Source organism: Capsicum annuum, chromosome 11 (genome assembly GCF_002878395.1).
Source record: "Capsicum annuum cultivar UCD-10X-F1 chromosome 11, UCD10Xv1.1, whole genome shotgun sequence".
Lineage (NCBI taxonomy): Eukaryota > Viridiplantae > Streptophyta > Magnoliopsida > Solanales > Solanaceae > Capsicum > Capsicum annuum.
The window spans coordinates 165,443,624-165,461,915 of NC_061121.1; the positions used below are offsets into that span (position 1 = coordinate 165,443,624).

At 35.1% G+C, this 18,292-nt stretch overlaps 1 non-coding gene across 1 annotated transcript; it reads left to right on the top strand.

Moving 5' to 3' along the window:
- The first annotated feature begins 661 nt into the window (after positions 1-661).
- Positions 662-768, top strand: LOC124889206. The gene has a single exon (XR_007047815.1). It is a non-coding gene; the product is annotated as a small nucleolar RNA R71 (small nucleolar RNA).
- The last annotated feature ends 17,524 nt before the right edge of the window (positions 769-18,292 follow it).

An 18,292-nucleotide genomic window follows, 5' to 3' on the forward strand; every position in this document is an offset into this window, starting at 1 on the left:
TGCTTGTTGGGACTTTGTTTCTACTACAGACTATGCTTCTTGAGCCATAAACTACTTCATTAACTCCTCCATATTACTAGCTTGAGAAGTCACCTGATTATTTTGAACTTGTTGTTGATTTTGTTGCATTGGCCCCTTATACTAATTAGCGTACTGTGCCTGATTTCCAACTCATGAGAAATTAGGATGGTTCCCCCAGTTGGGATTATATGTTCTATCAAAATTTTGTTATCCCTGATGATTCTCTTTCCCTACATAGTTGACAAAATATGGATTAGCTGTATAAGCATCTGTTGTATGCTCACTACTTTCACAAATATCATACCAAGAATTTGACTGTTGGACTGCATTAGCTGTCGCTGCAGTTTGTGTAACCCCCAACTTTATGTTATTAAGCTGAGTAATCATATGATTTTGCATTGCTGTGATCTGTGCTTGTAATGCAATAAATTGGTCTACCTCCAATACCCCTGGAACCTTTCTAGGAGCACTCCTCGAATCAGCATGCCAATTAGGATTCCCTTGTAAAATCTGATTCAATAGTGTGTACAATTCTTTATACATCTTCTCAAGAGTCTGTCCACCTACTGCTGAATCCAAAAGAATCTTTGTATTTGGCTCCAATACCTCAATGGAAGTATGAACAAGAATATCATTGGACTGATGGTGGTGAGGGAAATTTTTGAGTATACCCTTAAATCTCTCCCAAGCTTAGTAGAGACTCTCTCTTTCTTTTTGTCTAAAACTTATAATCTCACTTCTTAAACGTACAGTCTTCCCTGATAGAAAGAATCGATTAAGGAACTTTCGAGCTAGATCTTCCCATAGGGTGATAGAGGGTGGTGGTTCAGCATGTAACCACATTTTTGCTTCCTCCATTAGAGAAAAAGGAAAGAGTGTCAATCTAACATAATCAAAATTTACCACTTTTGAAATATAAGTGTCACTTATTTCTAGAAAGGTTTGTATGTGCTGCTGCGGATCTTTATGTAAAAGGCCATGGAATAGCCCTACTGAATTCAGCAATTGGACCATATTCAGCTTCAATTCAAATCGAACACTTGGTTCAAGCTTGCGAATACTGTTTGTCACATGGTTTGTGAGTTGGACTGCAACCTCACGAATAGGTCTAGTAGCTGGTTGAACAGGAAAAAATTGGATAATTAGAGGCGGGACATTTTTGGCATTTGGATCAACTGGATCGTTTCTTTGTTCATCCATTCTTTGCCTTTGTTGAAAGATCTGTTCTGGTTTTGCAAAAGGCTCTACCAACTCTTTATCTCTCGCCAGTCCTGTATTCAGAAAAACCTGCAAAAATTCAGCCGCTAAGATCAAGTTGTTAAAACTTAAACTTAATATCAAAAACCAAAAATTTAGTAATTACTAATTATACTAGTCCCCGGCAGCGGTGCTAAAAACTTATTGCGACTCAGGTGCACACACAAGTGTACACAATACTACAAGTAATATAATGACTTAGACAGTCAGATATCGTTCCTATGAGGACTAAGTAACTGGAAATTTAACCAACCTCTAGTTTTAGAAAGCAAGGTATTAAGTGTTGTAAAGTATCAATACGATTGTGACTTTAAGAGTAAAGATGTAAATTAATAAATAAGAAATAACAAGTTGTGACTAGAGCAAAGAAAGCAACGGTTGTAAACAGTAATGATGAGAATTCCAAGGTTGAGGCATTTTAAATAATCATATAAATCTCTATTCTTATAGCATTCTAATTGGTAATTGAGTTGTTGATTCACAAGGTTTCTACTACAATTTTGGTCTCCTGCCCTCAAATTTTCTATCTATTGAATATTGCAGCTACAACTCCAGCAGACAAATGATAATTCTTCTAAATTCATACAGTTCTCTTCTTGCAATTAAATGAAACAAGGCTTCTAGATATATCCCTATCCTAGATGCTTATTCAAACCTCTTATTTCATAAAAGGATAAGAACCGTGCTCTTTAATTTCTTCATTCTATCCTACTATTCTCCTCCCAGATTCACATATAAATATAGATTTATTCAAATGGTGGCCACTCATCAAAATAGTAAGCTTAAGAAATTAAGAACAACTCAGATGATAATCCAAAAAGAAACTACTATAAAGAATATCAAAGAGTAATCATGTTCTTGGCCTCAACCCCGGAGCAAAGGTATTTAGCCACTCATGTTTGAATTCAACATCAAAAATAAGTAATTAATCATACCCAAAATTTTTCTTGAAGTAAAGAAGTTCAAAAAAATTTTAAGAACACTAAGAGAGAATATTGTGTTTTTCCGCCGCTACTATGCTTGCCAAAAGTGCCCCCAATTGTAGTGATTTTTTTCTTTTATAGCTGGGATAGAAAACCCATTTTTTTCTTCCACTGCATCGCGAGATCATCCTTATTACTATTGCCATTACGACAGTGCAATCACGCTGGGATTCTATTTTATGACAAATGTAGATTTGACCCTTACCGTAATGCTGTATTATCGCGGTGAGGTACTGGATTGTGACATTTCTTGATTGTACTTCTATCATGAAACGGTATGCTTCAAAACATGATCATTGGTGATTATTATTTCACCGTAATGCATGACTCCCTAAAATGGAATCCTGGAGCTTTTCTCTTCCTTATTTTCTTCCTAAACATTGTTCGAATGCCTTTATTGAGCCTCTCATTGTCATACTTTCTTAATGTGTCCTATCATAGTTGATTCCATCAAAATTCAATCCTGCACACACTAATCATGTCTATTAGATATGAAACGCAATTAAAGCTCACATAATATCAAAATAGAACAATTTAACTCTCAAAACAAGTCATAATATGAGTGAATGTTGGTCATTGGACATGTAAATATACTGAAGATCAACCAACCACTAGTCCAGAGAGTGTCCCCGATGTAGGATTACTATTTATTTAGTTTATCTAGATAAGTCTCATAGTGTTATGGCTCCTTCGGTCAGATGCAGTGCACTTAATAATTTAGTTGACTGTTCACATGCTCAGTTCAGGTTAGGAAACTCTCAGATTCATACTCCTTCAGGCACGACTAGACTATGACATGGGATTCCATTGTGTAGGTGAGCTTAATTGACTATCTTTTGACTTCCTACTTATATTTGTGTTAGGGTTTGCATACCCATAATTTTTCATATGATTAAATATTACCATACTGATTATTATATTCCTTGTGTAGATCAGTGTGTCACTTTTCTTAGGGTGTAACATTTGGGTTAAAGTCCTATTTTATTTTACAAAACCTAATTATGAACTTAGAGTGGTATTGACTATGTTCTTTATTTTGTGACACCTGGATCTTATACTATTATTCTTATTGTCATTGCTCTGATGTTGATTGATTTTTATTTGATAAATGGATAGACTAGCATTATCTATTTAGTGTTACCCTTGAGATTCTTATTTATTTTGTCTAGAGCCTTAGTTGGTTGGTCTCTCTTTCTGTTAGTAAGGCAAGGTCAATTGTTAAGTGATTGTGAAAGTGAAGACAAGTTTTGATTTTTGTGATTCTATCATGATTCTAGCACTGGCAACTCATTTCTATGGCCTGTTCCTAAGATAAGTAGTTAGGGTATCCCCTTTAGAACTATCGAGTTTGTTTCCCAATAGTAGTTTTGTCCTTGATTTATATGTTGATATTGGTACTCCATTCTTCATATTATGTGGTTCAAGGATCAGTTGAGTTAAGGTTGGTGACAATGGGTAAATTCAGAAATTTCTCATCTTCGATATTTATTCGGCCTAGTATGACTTCATAGGATGTTTTTACTTGGTGGTATATGCTAGTGTGTCATTGTTAGTAACCGAAGTGGATATATTTTGAAATGAGTGTTCATAGCCATGTATTGGGTATTGGTTTACCAGATTCAGGCTAAGATCATATTTATCTAAGGTTCTTTAGTTTTACTACCATTAGTATGCTCTGTAGTCTCAATCTGCTTTTGATTATACCTTGATGGATTATTCCCTTATATAGATGTGGAGTTGATTACTTGTTTATTCAATCGATGGTTTTCTATTTTGATTATGTTCTATGATAATTTTTAGTTTTGACTTTTGTGAGAATTGTTGGGTAAATATTGGAATTCTGATGGTGAGATTGATTTATGCATTTGATATCTGTGAAGACTTGTGAGCTTCCATTTTAGGATTTTCCACTTTTGAATGACATCTTGGTAGTTGGGTTAGATGTTGGGTTTTGGATGCTTGCTTGCCAACAAGATCATTTTGGTTAGTTGAGGTTGAGTAGTTCAACTTTTGTGTTGAAAAGATAGATATCAAATGCACAACTTAACTGCAACCCCATTTCCAGTTTTAATTTAGTTGAGCATTCAATTATATTCTAACTAATCCTACTCCTTGTTTACCCATTCGGTTATCTTTTGTTCAGGTGGGTTACCTTTGATAAGTGCTTGAGAGATAATCCATCAGCACACAATATTGGTTTCTACTACTCTTGACCTCGGTTCTCAGTGTTTGTCAAAATTTTGAATGTGTTCTCAACCAAAGAAATATGATTAAGTTGGGCATAACATGGTTTCAACCCATAGTTGGTAGGGTATTCGAGAGTGGATCACTTAGCTTTGAGAGATTATGCTTGGTATTCATGATTATTGGCTTTAGGAGTCATTCGAACTAGTTGTAACATTGGCTAGAGATCGCAAACTGTGATCATCATTATTTGTGTGTCCAAGTAGCACCTTATTGGCTTATTCTTATACTTTCCATTATGGATTCTTAGTAGATTAGTTTTAGTCTTTTGATGTTAGGGTGATATAATTGTGCGGACAGGACTCGAGTGATGTTGGGAAGATTTTAGATAATCTAGAGTTGACCATAGATTTGGAAAGGAAAGAAAATATTTGACTTGGTATTTAGAGTTAAATATATGGCTTATGCCTTATGTAACTTTAGATTGGTTTATCTTCTTCTTGGTTGTTCTTGTATCAATGTGTTTTAGTTTGGGTTTGCGTGCATCAACATGCTCTATTCAGTTGGAGGCCAGTTGGTTGTTAAGGTTGAGATTGTGTTTACTGGAAAGTGAAGTTAGGATGTGAGGAAAAAAATGGGAATGCCTCTCGTAAAATCCCTTAGAATCATTGATTCTTCTTACAGGTTATCTAGGGAGTCATGCTCTGTGTATGTAGGCCTAATACCTCATCCTTTTGAGCTTTTGAACTCTTCCTTTCCATTAACTTTCACAGACAAAAGTCCTTTTAGTATGATATTATAATGACCCTCAAAGTTATTTTCTTAGTTCTATGCATTTATATCATTTCGACCTTCCTATAACTACTACAAATCATTTATGCCTTATCAAAACAGTTGATTTAATTATCAGATAGTTCATTTGGATTTTAGGCACATTTTCTTATTTTAGTGCTTCGCTATTAAGGAATTCATCTTGGATCAAAACTCATAGTAAACATCCTCAAATAATAATTTTCACAACACCATCAACTTTGGAATGTTAATTTCAGTCAAGAAGGACCCTTGGTTTGAGTCTCGAGACTTTCGGACTCATTTTGGGCTATTGGGTAAAACTTGGTTAAAGTAGAACTATGGGTATGGGGACCATATTTAAAAATAACAACATTAGATGGAAATTTTGAAATACTTTTGGAGTCAAAATGTTGAATTTGGTAACTTAGTATAGTTTGTTTGCACTCATGGGTTTACGGAAAAATCTCGGGCACTTAGTCAGAGTCCAATTGGACTTAGCATAAACTGATGCTTGATATCTGTTGTGACCGCTAAAGTAGTCATGGATTTTCTTTATCAGCCTTGGAGGTATATCTGAGGGTCACTTTAGAGATCCTTGTCCACTTTAGTAAACATCGTTTTGGCGACCAGGGTGCCACTTTAGCGGCCACTCACCATTTTGCACCAGCCCCTTTAGTAGTGGTGGCTTTAGTGGTCATTGCTGATGGTATATTTCTTCTTTGCCCAATTTTCCCTCACCCTTTTGTGACGACATTTTGTGACGACTTGTCACAAGTCTGACGACTTGTCACGAATGTCGTCAGTGATTTTTTTAAGCAATTAAAGGAGGTTTTTGCAAGGGTATTTTGGTCTTTTCCCATCTTTTGGAGGCCCCTATATATATGAGAATTCCCATATAACCCCTAATTTCTTCATTCTCTCTTCCAATTCTCTTAAGAAATATATCTAGGGTTTTTATTTAAGGACATTAATCTTCCAAAAATCATCCATAAATCTTCAAGATTTTTTTAAGAATCAAGTTCCTCATAGGGTGGGCTTCGAGAATCATTTATTACAAGTGCGGATAGAGTCTCAAGCACTAGAATTCATCCAATTTCAAAGATTAAGGTATGTGGTGTTTTAAACAAGAGCAATTCTTTTGTTATTGTGCCCAAAGCTTTGATTTCTATCTTGGATTTATATGATTTTGCAAGTGGATTTACACCCAAATTACTTTATCGTGAGATTATGAGAATATAACTATTTAAGCTTTGTTATATATGATTATTTTGCTATTCCCAAGTTGACTTGATATTTAATATTGTGAATTTCGTATTTCTACCATGAGTCAATATTTCAAGTGCTTTCAAGATATGTGTCAAGCTTTAAGCTTCCTTATGAAAAACTAGATTATTGAGTATATTGATTCATGAGTAACCTGAACCCGTTGATCCCATGAACAGTCATGTGTCTCATGTAGAATTCCGAGCAGCTTTTCAGGCTAGTCCAGGTAGTTACCGCCAATGCTTAAGCTAATACCTAGGATACTGTTCTGCCTCCATAAGAGAATAATTCTTCTGCAGCTCAAGTTTGTGACTTTAGGCTGATGAATCCACCTAAGTTCTATGGGTCGAAGGTAGGTGAAGACCCACAGATGTACTTGGATGAAATGAGAAAGATCACCCAGATTATGCATGTGACTGAGGAGGAGAGTGTTGAATTGGCTGCCTATCGAATGAAAGATATTGCATATGATTGGGTGGAGATGTGGAGGATACGTAGAGAGAAAGATGCCGCTCCCATTAGTTGGCAGTTATTCCAGGATGTGTTCTTGAACAAATTCTTTCCTCTTGAGATGAAGGAAGCAAAGATTCAAGAATTCATGAATTTGAGACAAGGCTCCATGACTGTGAAGGAGTATTGTCTTAGATTCAATCAGTTATCCAAATATGCTCCTAGTATGATGGCTGACTCCAAGACCATCATAAGAAAGTTCGTGACCAGCATATTTTGTTACGTTGTGAAAGAGTGTAGATCTGCTATGCTTAATAGGGAGATAGACCTTTCTCGATTGATGATACATGCCCAACAGATTGAAGCTGATAAGGTAAAAAGGAGGGAGAAAATAAGAGGTAATAAAAGAGCTAGATTAGAGTAGCAGGGATTCAGTAAGTCCAGATTCCATGAAGGGAACCACCCTCAATTTTAGGGATGTTCATTTATGCCTGTGCCTTCCTCAGTTAGTGCTCCCGCACCTAGAAATAGGCAGCAGCAGGGGAATAGGCCTATCCCGTCTAGGTCTCAGGAAAGTTTAAGTAACAAACCTCATCCTCCTTCATGTGCCAAGTGTGGTAAAAATTATTTTGACGAGTGTTTTGTTGATCAAAGAGATTGCTTTGGTTGTGGCAAGTTGGGCCACCGACTTAGAGATTACCAATATGCTAGATAAGGGAGTCGAGATGCTCTTCCCCAGAGTCAGGCTACCAGTGCCCTCGCTTCCATAGTCCACCCAGTTCCTCCTCAGGGTGCCTCTTCTAGTACTATTGGTGGTTCACGCAAGAATCGCTTCTATGCTATACCACCTTACCAGGAGCAGAAAAACTTTCCAGATGTTGTTACTGGTATGCTCTATGTCTTTCATTTTGATGTGTATGTATTGATGGACCCCGATTTGAGTTTCTCTTATGTAAACCTCTGGTTACTGTAAATTTTGAGATGGACCCTGAATGGATTATTGAGCCTATTCTGGTTTCTACCCCAGTAGGAGAATCTGTTATTGCTAAGAGAGTGTATAAAAAGTATCCTATCACTATCCTTCATTAGGTCATATGTGCTAATTTGATTGAGCTAGATATGGTTGATTTTGATGTTATTCTGGATATGGATTGGCTTCACTCGTGATATGCGTCTGTAGATTGTCGTACCCAAGTGTTCAAGTTTCAATTTCTTGATGAGCCCATTTTTAAGTAGTCCAGGAGTTTTGTAAATCCGAAGATCCATTTCATATCCTACCTCAAATCTAAGAAGTTGATTTCCAAAGATTGCATCTATCACCTAGTTCGAGTTAAAGACCTCAAGTATGAGACTCCGACTATTCAGTCAGTTACCATTGTTAATGAGTTTTCTAATATTTTCTTGAAAGATCTCCCAGGGATCCCACCTGAGAGAGAAATAAAATTTGGGATTGATTTCCTTCCCGGCACTCAGCCTATTTCCATTCCTCCGTACCATATGGATCTCGCAGAACTTAAATAGTTGAAGGAGAAACTTAAATATCTCTTAGACAAAGGCTTTATCAAACCCATTATTTCCCCGTGGGGTGTACCTATTCTATTCGTGCATAAGAAAGATGTTACATTGCGTATGTGCATTGATTACCATCAACTCAATAAGGTAACTATCAAGAACAAGTACCCTCTTCCTCAAATTGATGACTTGTTTGACCAGTTACAAGGTGCGAGCTACTTCTCAAAAATAGACCTTAGATCCAGCTATCATCAGCTTAAAGTAAGAGAGTGTGATATTCCAAAGACAGACTTCTCAGCCCGTTATGGTCACTTTGAGTTTCTTGTTATGTCCTTTGGGTTAACCAATGCTCCAGCAGCCTTCATGGACCTTATGAATCGAGTGTTCAAGCAATGTCTTGATATGTTTGTCATTGCATTCATAGATGATATTCTAGTATATTCCTGAAGTGAGGATGATCATGCCGAGCATCTTAGAATTATCTTGCAAACTCTTAGAGATCATCAATTATTCACTAAATTTAGCAAGTGTGAATTTTGGCAAAGGTCAATTGCTTTTTTGGGTCACATTATTTCCGCCGAAGGCATTAGAGTTGATCCTCAAAAGATAAAAGCTATAAAGAATTGGCCTAGACCTACCTTCCTATCTGATATTAGGAGTTTCTTGGGCCTAACTAGTTACTACCATCGTTTTGTTGAGGGCTTCTCTTCCATTGCGACTCCCATGACCCGGTTGACCCAAAAGAAAGTGAAGTTCCTATGGTCAGAACCTTACGAGAAGAGTTTTCAGGAGTTAAAGACTCGACTCACTTCAGCCTCAGTGTTAGCTTTACCCATTGGTACTGATAGTTTTTTGGTGTATTGTGATGCTTCTAGAGCTGGTTTGGGTTGTGTGTTGATGCAGAGAGGTAAAGTTATAGTTTATGCCTCTAGACAGTTAAAGCCTCATAAGAAGAATTACCCAACCCATGATCTTGAATTAGCAGCTGTAGTTTTTACTTTGAAAATCTGGAGACATTATTTGTATGGTGTTCATGTTGATGTGTTTACTGATCACAAAAGCCTGCAGCATATGTTCACTCGGAGGGAGTTAAATCTTAGACAATTAAGATGGTTAGAGTTTCTAAAAAACTATGATATGAGTGTGTTGTATCACCTGGGCAAGGCCAATATTATGGCAGATGCTCTTAGTAGGTTGTCTATGGGTAGTATAGCTTATGTAGAGAATGATAAGAAAGAATTGGCTCATGATGTGCATTATTTGGCTAGGTTGGGTGTTAGATTACTTGATTCCGCTAAAGGGAGTATGTTAGTTCAGAGTAGTTCCAAGTCCTCTTTGGTCTCGGAGGTAAAGAAGAAGCAAGACAGGGATCCTAGTTTGGTCAGACTAAAGGAGTCAGTTAAGGACCAAAAGGTAGAGGTTTTCTTCCAAGGGGGATATGGTATATTGAGATTGAAAGGTATACTGTGTGTTCTCGATGTTGATGATCTAAGGCAGAGAATTATGGCTGAAGCACATGGCGCGTGATATTCTATTCATCCTGGTGCTACCAAGATGTACCACGATTTACGGGAAATCTATTATTGGAATGGTATGAAGAAAGAGATAGCAGGATTTGTGGCAAAGTGTTCAACTTATCAACAGGTTAAGGTAGAGCACCAAAGGCCCAGTGGTGTAATGCAAGAGTTTAGCATTCCTACTTAGAAGTGGGAAGAAGTGAATATGGATTTCGTAATTGGTTTGCCTCATTCTCATCGTCATCATGATTTAATTTGGGTTGTTATAGAGCGGTTGACTAAATCAGCTCATTTCTTGCCAGTGCATTCGTCTTATACAGCTGAGGATTATTCTAGATTGTATATTCGAGAATTCGTTAGACTTCATGGAGTTCCTTTGGCTATTATCTCTGATAGGGGTACTCAGTTTACTTCTCAATTTTGGAAAGCTTTTTAGAAGGGTCTCAGTACCCAAGTTCTTCTAAGTTCTGCTTTCCATCTGTAAATAGATGGTCAAGCTGAGCGGACCATTTATACTTTAGAAGATATGTTGAGGGCATGTGCGCTTGATTTTAAAGGTAGTTGGGATGAGCACTTGTCATTTATCAAACTTGCGTATAATAATAGTTTCCATGCTAGTATTTAGATTGCCCCATTCGAAGCTTTGTATGGGAGAAGATGTAGATCACCTATAGGTTGGTTTAAAGTAGGAGAAGCAGTTATGATTAGCCCTGATGCTGTGTTCGATGCTATGGAAAAAGTTAAGTTGATCCAAGAAATATTAAAGACCGCTCAAAGTCGTCAGAAGTTGTATGCGAATGTAAGAAGAAAAGATCTTGAGTTTAATGTTGATGATTTGGTGTACGTAAAGGTTTCACCCATGAAGGGGGTGAAGAAATTTAGGAAGAAGAAAAGCTTAGTCCCCGTTATGTTGGTTCGTACAAGATTCTGAGCCGTGTTGGGAAAGTAGCATATGAGGTGGAGTTACTCGAAGAGTTGTCTACCATTCATCCGGTATTTCAAGTTTCCATGCTTAAGAAGTGTATTGGTAATTCTGTCGTGGTTGATTCTTCCGAAAGCTTAGATATTTAGGATAGCCTTTCATTTAAGGAGATTCTGATTGAGATTTTGGATTTTCAAATCCGTAGGCTAAGGAACAAAGAAGTTCGTTTGGTTAAAGTGCTTTGGTAAAATTAATATGTTGAGAGTGCTACTTGGGAAGCCGAAGTTGATATGCGAGCCAAGTACCCTCACCTCTTTTCTGTAAGTTCGGAGCGAGCAGAAGGTACCATTCTTTCTTAATTCTGCCCTCTTCTTATTAAAGATTCAGCTGTGTCTACTTCCATCATGAATTTGTGCATTTTGTAAGGTATCCGAAGGTATAGAGCGAAGTAAGCCCTTTGAGTGAGTCATTCCATCTATACATCCTTATTTTCACTTTTTCTTGGCCTATATGGCAACATTTGAGGATAAATATTTCCAAGAGGGAGATATTGTAATACCCCAAGACTCTAACCAATAGTGCAACCATGACTCAAGATTATGAGAATTAAATTATAGTTCTTTGGTTGTTTTCTGATCAAGGGTGATGTGTATTAAGGCCTCAAAGATGTCCCAGCGATTAGGTGAATCAAAACATTCCTTACCAATTGAATTCTTGGGAAGGATATTACCATATTCAACTTCAAATAAGAATATATCTCGTTATACTACAAATTATTGATCTCATGACCTACGAAAAGATATATAATTTAATTATCTTTCCAACGATACCAATTTCACCCAAATCCGGTATCGGAGCCAAGAGTTATGCCCATTTTACTCCAGCATGTCAGGATGGAAAACTGAGTGACGACATTTTGTGATAAGCTGTCACAAGTGTGACGACTTATCACAAATGTCGTCAGCCTTAGGCAGATTTCCACCCCCAGTGATGACATTTTGTGATAAGTTGTCACAAGTGTGATGACATCTCACCAATGTCATCAAGCTTAAGTAGAAAATCATAAAATCCACTCTTTTGTGACGACATTTCGTGACGACTTGTCATGAATGTCGTCAGCGATTTTTTTAAGAAATTAAAGGAGGTTTTTGCAAGGGTATTTTGGTCTTTTCTTATCTTTTTGAGGCCCCTATATATATATATGAGAATTCCCATCTAAACCCTAATTTCTTTATTCTCCCTTCCAATTCTCTTAAGTAATATATCTAGGGTTTTTATTTAAGGACATTAATCTTCCAAAAATCATTCATAAATCTTCAATATTTCTTCAAGAATCAAGTTTCTCATAGTGTGGGCTTTGAGAATCATATATTACAAGTGCGGATAGTGTCTCAAGCACTAGAATTCATCCAATTTCAAAGATTAAGGTATGTGGGGGTTTTGAACAAGAGCAATTCTTTCGTTCTTGTACCCAAAGCTTTAATTTCTATCATGGATTTATATGATTTTTCAAGTTGGTTTATACCCAAATTACTTCATCATGAGATTATGAGAATATAAATTGTTCAAGCTTTGTTATACATGATTATTTTATTATTCCCAAGTTATAACTTGATATTTAATATTGTGAATTTCATATTTCTACCATGAGTTGATATTTCAAGTGCTTTTAAGATATGTGTCAAGCTTTAAGCTTCCTTGTGAAAAATAGGAATATAGAGTATATTAATTCATGAGATTGAGTTTTTACATGAGTCTTTATATTTCCTCAAAGTTATTGATGTTGTCATGATTTAATGAATTGATACATTTTGATATTAAGAAAGATTGATTTGAGTCAAGTCGAGTCAGGAATCCACAAATTGATTATGATTTGATAAATAAGAAAGAGATTTGATTTGGTCTTCATGATAGACCCTTGTGATATTTGTGGTGGATTTCCTAACGCTTTCTGAGCTTGTGTCTGGGAGTAGTATTTAGCACCGAGTGGGAATGTGGTATTTCCCCGAAACTACATGCCACCATAGGATTGATATTGATAATTATGGGCCAGAGGCCGAGTATGAGATTGTGATCACTAAATTTAGGTTGTACTCCCTAAAAAGAGTACGATGCTCCCACCAATGTGGGGTTCTCTCCTTATGAGGGAAAAATGTTGGACTCCATGTAGCTCACATGGCTTATGTCGGTTATAAGAACCTCCCATGTCCATAAGAGTTGAGTTTCTTGAATTACCGAGTCACTCCAACTCTTGATTTGAAGAGTTGAGTTATTTATGATAATTTATGAGGTTTTTATCATATTATTTATTTTCTATGAGATCATGAAAAGTATGTTTCAATCTAACTCAAGCCAAGTGAGCCATCATTGTACATATAAATATTTTTATTAAATTGATGATAATATTTGCATTGTTGCATGCACCCCACTACTCAGTACATTCCAAAGTGTTGACCCACATATTTTCCTATGGGCTACATTTTCTCATAATGTAGGTTCAGGTATTCAGTCGCAGCCGCATTAGCGATATTCGAGTGCTTTAACTACGTTCCCTCAATGGTGAGTCCCCATGGTTCGAGGACCGTGTCTATATTTTTGGTGATATCATTCTGTCTTTTTGGCTTCAGTATTGTTTGAGTCATTTGGGGGTTTGTCCCAATGGCTCCTTGATTTTGATGTATAGTGGCTTTGTCAGACTAAAGGGTTGGTATGTACAGACATTCAATATATTTTGGTTGTACAGTCTAGTATTCCCCAATATTTCTCTTGAACCCGATGTGGTATATCACTTTGTTGTGCACGACTATTGTTGAATTAAATTCCTTGAGGTAGTGTCTGGCTCTGAGGGTTAGCGTAGCCCCAAGCACCATGTGGCATCTCGGAATGAAATTTTGGGGCATTACAAATTTCATCCATTTTTATTGTAAATTCCTACAATTTAGGTCTTAAATTCCTAAAATTTAGGAGTTTTTTGGGCCATATTTTATGCTCCTTTTGTTCTCTACTTTTGAGCATTTTTATCCTTTGAGGGACCTCGTGATGGATTCAATTTTAGAATTCCGTTATTAGGCCCCACGGGCCTATTTTTTTTACCTAATTTAGACTCGGATTCTTATATTGCAATATGGGTCTCTTTTTACATGTATTGACATATAGATTAGTATTTTGATAGTGTTGCGACATTTTCAAGTTGTGGATCAAAGATGAGTGATTTGTGGATGATTCAATATTCTCGGTTCAGTATTGAAGTAGACTTCTGACTACTTTTCTCTATGAGATGGTGTTATGTATGATTAAATATTAGGTAATGATAATAGGATGGAATTTTACTAATATATCATGACTTAACCTTTTTAGGGAATTCGGGATAAAAATGTGACCCGAAACTTATCCTAGAATACTTGATATGACCTTAGAATCCTATTATCCTTATTTATAGACTTGTTTAGGTATAGATTGACATGATATAAACTTTAATATAAGAATTTCCATTTAACTTAGTGAATTGGATGGTGCTACTCTGATTAGATTATTTTAGTCACTTTATTCCCATTATTATCATAGTTTCCTTAGTAAGGAGGTTTTATGATGTTAATAATGTGTTGTTGGGCCTGAGGTCAAGGTACCCGTTGGACTCCAGGTGATTATTTTATCGCATAAAAGGGAATGATGCTAGTTTATGGATAATTAGGTACTTATGATTGTATTGTTTGGGTAATGGTCATATCATGCATACTTTTAGGCACATTTATGATCACTTAGTGGTACAATTCTAAATAAAATCCTTGTTTTCACTACTATTTTCTAAAAAGGGATTTATTCCCGCTTTTCACTTTTGAATTTGACTATTTTACAATGGGAATGTACCACCTTATTTAATGATTTATGAGCTTTTGGAACTAAATGATCAATTTTGAAAATTCAACCGAGGATGATTTCGGTCCATTATTAATCAACAATTTTACCACTACTATTTACTTCGGTCAATGGAGATTTCTACCCTTTTATACTATTATATCAATTTAATTCCAAAACTGATCTTGGATAATGGATTTACAAAATTACACTCGTTCAGTTTTGATTCGAATCTGAGCATTTATTATTATTATTATATATATATATATATATATACACACACATATACATATACATATATATATATATATGGATTTATAAAATTGCACTCTTTTAATTTTAATTCAAGTTTGAGCATTTATATATATATATATATATATATATTACTTGATGAAGTAGATTGATTATGATGGTTTTTAGAATTCCTAGTTCATGACCAGACAGTGTATACGAATATCCCTTATAGGTCCCTTCATCCATAAGCCACTATGCTAGAGAAGGATGATCATCATAGGTCCTGCCTTTTGCAAGCTACTGAGTTGGAGGAGTTGTATACACTTGGTAAATTACAATACTTTTATTGGACATGGTATTTCTGATTTATGTTGCATTTATTCATTCATATGCATAGCCTACCACCAGTATAATTATTCAGTACTTATATCTATCAGCCTTAGGGGGTATATAGATATAAGTTATGATTCTTGTTTGTTGAGTGCTTTCTTGCACCTTCTAAGCTTATGGCTCCCCGGTTAGGTTATTATTTGTCCGGACTAGCTTGTTACTTTATTGTTGGTTATTATGTTTAGTTCATTATAGGATGGTATGGACTAGTACCTGAGATTGCTGATACGTTTAGATTCTTTTTCTTTCTCATAGTAAGATATGTTATTGATAGATTTTCCCATGTTTAGTAATCCTTCGATTAAAGACTTTGATTATGCTAGTATTAAATCCCTTACTTGGCTATGATCTTTGAGTTGTTAGGTTCGCTCCCCAAGATTATTATATATGAGTTTAGTCATATATATATATATGGTATTATTGTATATCAATCTTTTCCTTATTTATTCAAATTTTATATGTATCCATTGACCTTCTACTACTATTATATACCTTTCTTTCACTCTTCATTGGTATTTTGGTTGGTGATATACGTTATTGCACTTTAGTTCTTGAACACTATTAGAATCATCTAGTTTATCCTTATTGTTACATTAGCATTATTATGTTTAGTTCTTTCAATAGCTGCCTGTAGTTTGTGTTTCTCCATTACTTGTTATTTATAGTTGCATTATCTTTTATGCTCAGTTGGCTAATGCCTACTGAGTACCATGTGTTTGGTACTCATATTAGACTTTTGCAGCCTACAAATGATAGTACTTGTTCTCATTGTTAATGTGTGCATTGTGTAGAGCAGCTATGGATCGAAGGTTTGGGGTACGCTCCTGAGGTTTGGAGTATTCCTGCTCTCCCTTATATTGGTTAGAGTGATTTCTATTTTATATTATAGAGACAATTTGTACATGTATTTATTATGTATTTCACTTGTCCTTCTGTTATATTAGAAGCTCTTGTACTGACTTCACCAGTTCTTGGGATTTCATCTTTATATTAGTATCTTTATTAGATTCCTTTCCACTGTTTCTTCATTTTTATTGGTAGTTCATTACTAGTTGTTCCGAACTATAGGTTGACTTATCTACTAGTTGGTTATAGTCGGTTTCATCATGACCTAAGAAATTGGGTAGTGACATCTATGATATGAATTGTGCCAATTTGAGATTTGTTCTTGATTTTACTTATAGGATTCTAAATCAATGTTGTTTATTTGGTGCTGAATATCATATCTTTCAAAGAAATTCGAAAAAACAACAATAGAAATTTAGGGAAGAGAATGGAAATCAATTAATTTTTTACATGAACAAGTTTGTTTAATCTACTCACAATTAATTCAATTTTTTCACGCGATAGCATTATGTTTAAGCCATCAAATTGGGCAGGCAAATCTTGGTGGTGATAATTATTCGTGTTTGAATGGCTTGATTATGTTATTTATTTATTGCTTTTGATACAAATGTATTCATTTTTTAGAGAATGCCCCAAGTATCATGTATTTTAAGGATCTTGTGAACAAGTGTGATGTTGCCCAAATTACACCTTACAATTAAAGTATAAGTTGATCAATGAATCAAATATAGAACTCAACTAGATTATGGTTGATCCCACATGAAATATGGCTAGGAGACAGGTCAATGCAGTTATTTAGACTATTAGTTGACTATTTCCAAAATAAGAGGGATCGAAAGTAACAAGTATTAAGTTGCAAGATTTTAGTAGCCAAGTAAAAAGTAACAAGTTTATGTTATCTATAATCAAGACTGATGAAAAACTAGAATTATGTTTTCCATGAGTTCATAACTTAGTAGGGTGATGTAATATAGATCTATCCTTGTGATTAACATGTAAAATAGTTAAGTTCACCTAAGTGGTTGGTTCTCTAGATAGTTGATTATAACTACACAATCTGGTTCGCCTATGAGTGTTTGTTTTAGTAACCCTTACCTTTGATTCAAAATTAGCAATTTATTGACATGGTCAAGCTATTAGATGAGGATTGACAGACTCGAACCTCTATTGTTAATCTTTTTTCCTATTATCTACCTCTTTGGTCCAGCAAGTAAATAATTAAGGTGAGTTCTAAGTTTGTAACCTTTAAAAAGCAATCAATATGAAGGGAAGAACAATACATGCATAAAGACCATCAAGAATTACTAAGTACTTGAACCTAGTTCATTAATTCATCATGATTGCCACAATCTCAGTTATGGGATTTAGCTACTTATGCTTTGGAAATTACAATTAAATCTTATAGATGAAATCATAATTATGAACTTACAAATTGAGTAGAAGAAATCAAGAATCTTGATTTTTCACAGAAGAATTAATAAATATGAAGAAGAAAGGAATAAATTAATTTTCTCCGGCCTTCACGGAGACTCCTATCTCTTGTGAATCAAAAATTTTCTCTGTCTGAAAATTTATATAAGAACTACTATTATGGAATATTTATAGGTGTTAGAAAAAATCTCAAATAATTTAACTGAGTCCAAACTAGACTTAAAAAATCAAAACTCAATTCGATTTGGACTGTATCGCATCATAGTGTCTGCCTCAAATTGCATCGCTTCAATTCACTTGACGTCAACTGCACATTGTAAATTGCAAATTGAAACTTGCTATAAATATATGTAAATATATTATTGATTTTAATTTAATCTATTAAGTTGACTGCTTAATTTTCCTATATAACTTCTTGATTTTAATTTTGTTTTTGCTCTATATTTCTTCATCTTTACATCAATTTAATCCTATAAATAAAAAAATAATACTAAGCATAATCCATAAAATCAATGCCAAAAAGAAAAAAAATATTAATTATGACGTAAATAATAACTAAATATATGTATTTTGACATCACATCAATACATCACTTAGCTTTTTTCTCATTTTAGAGCAAGCATTAAAGATCATTA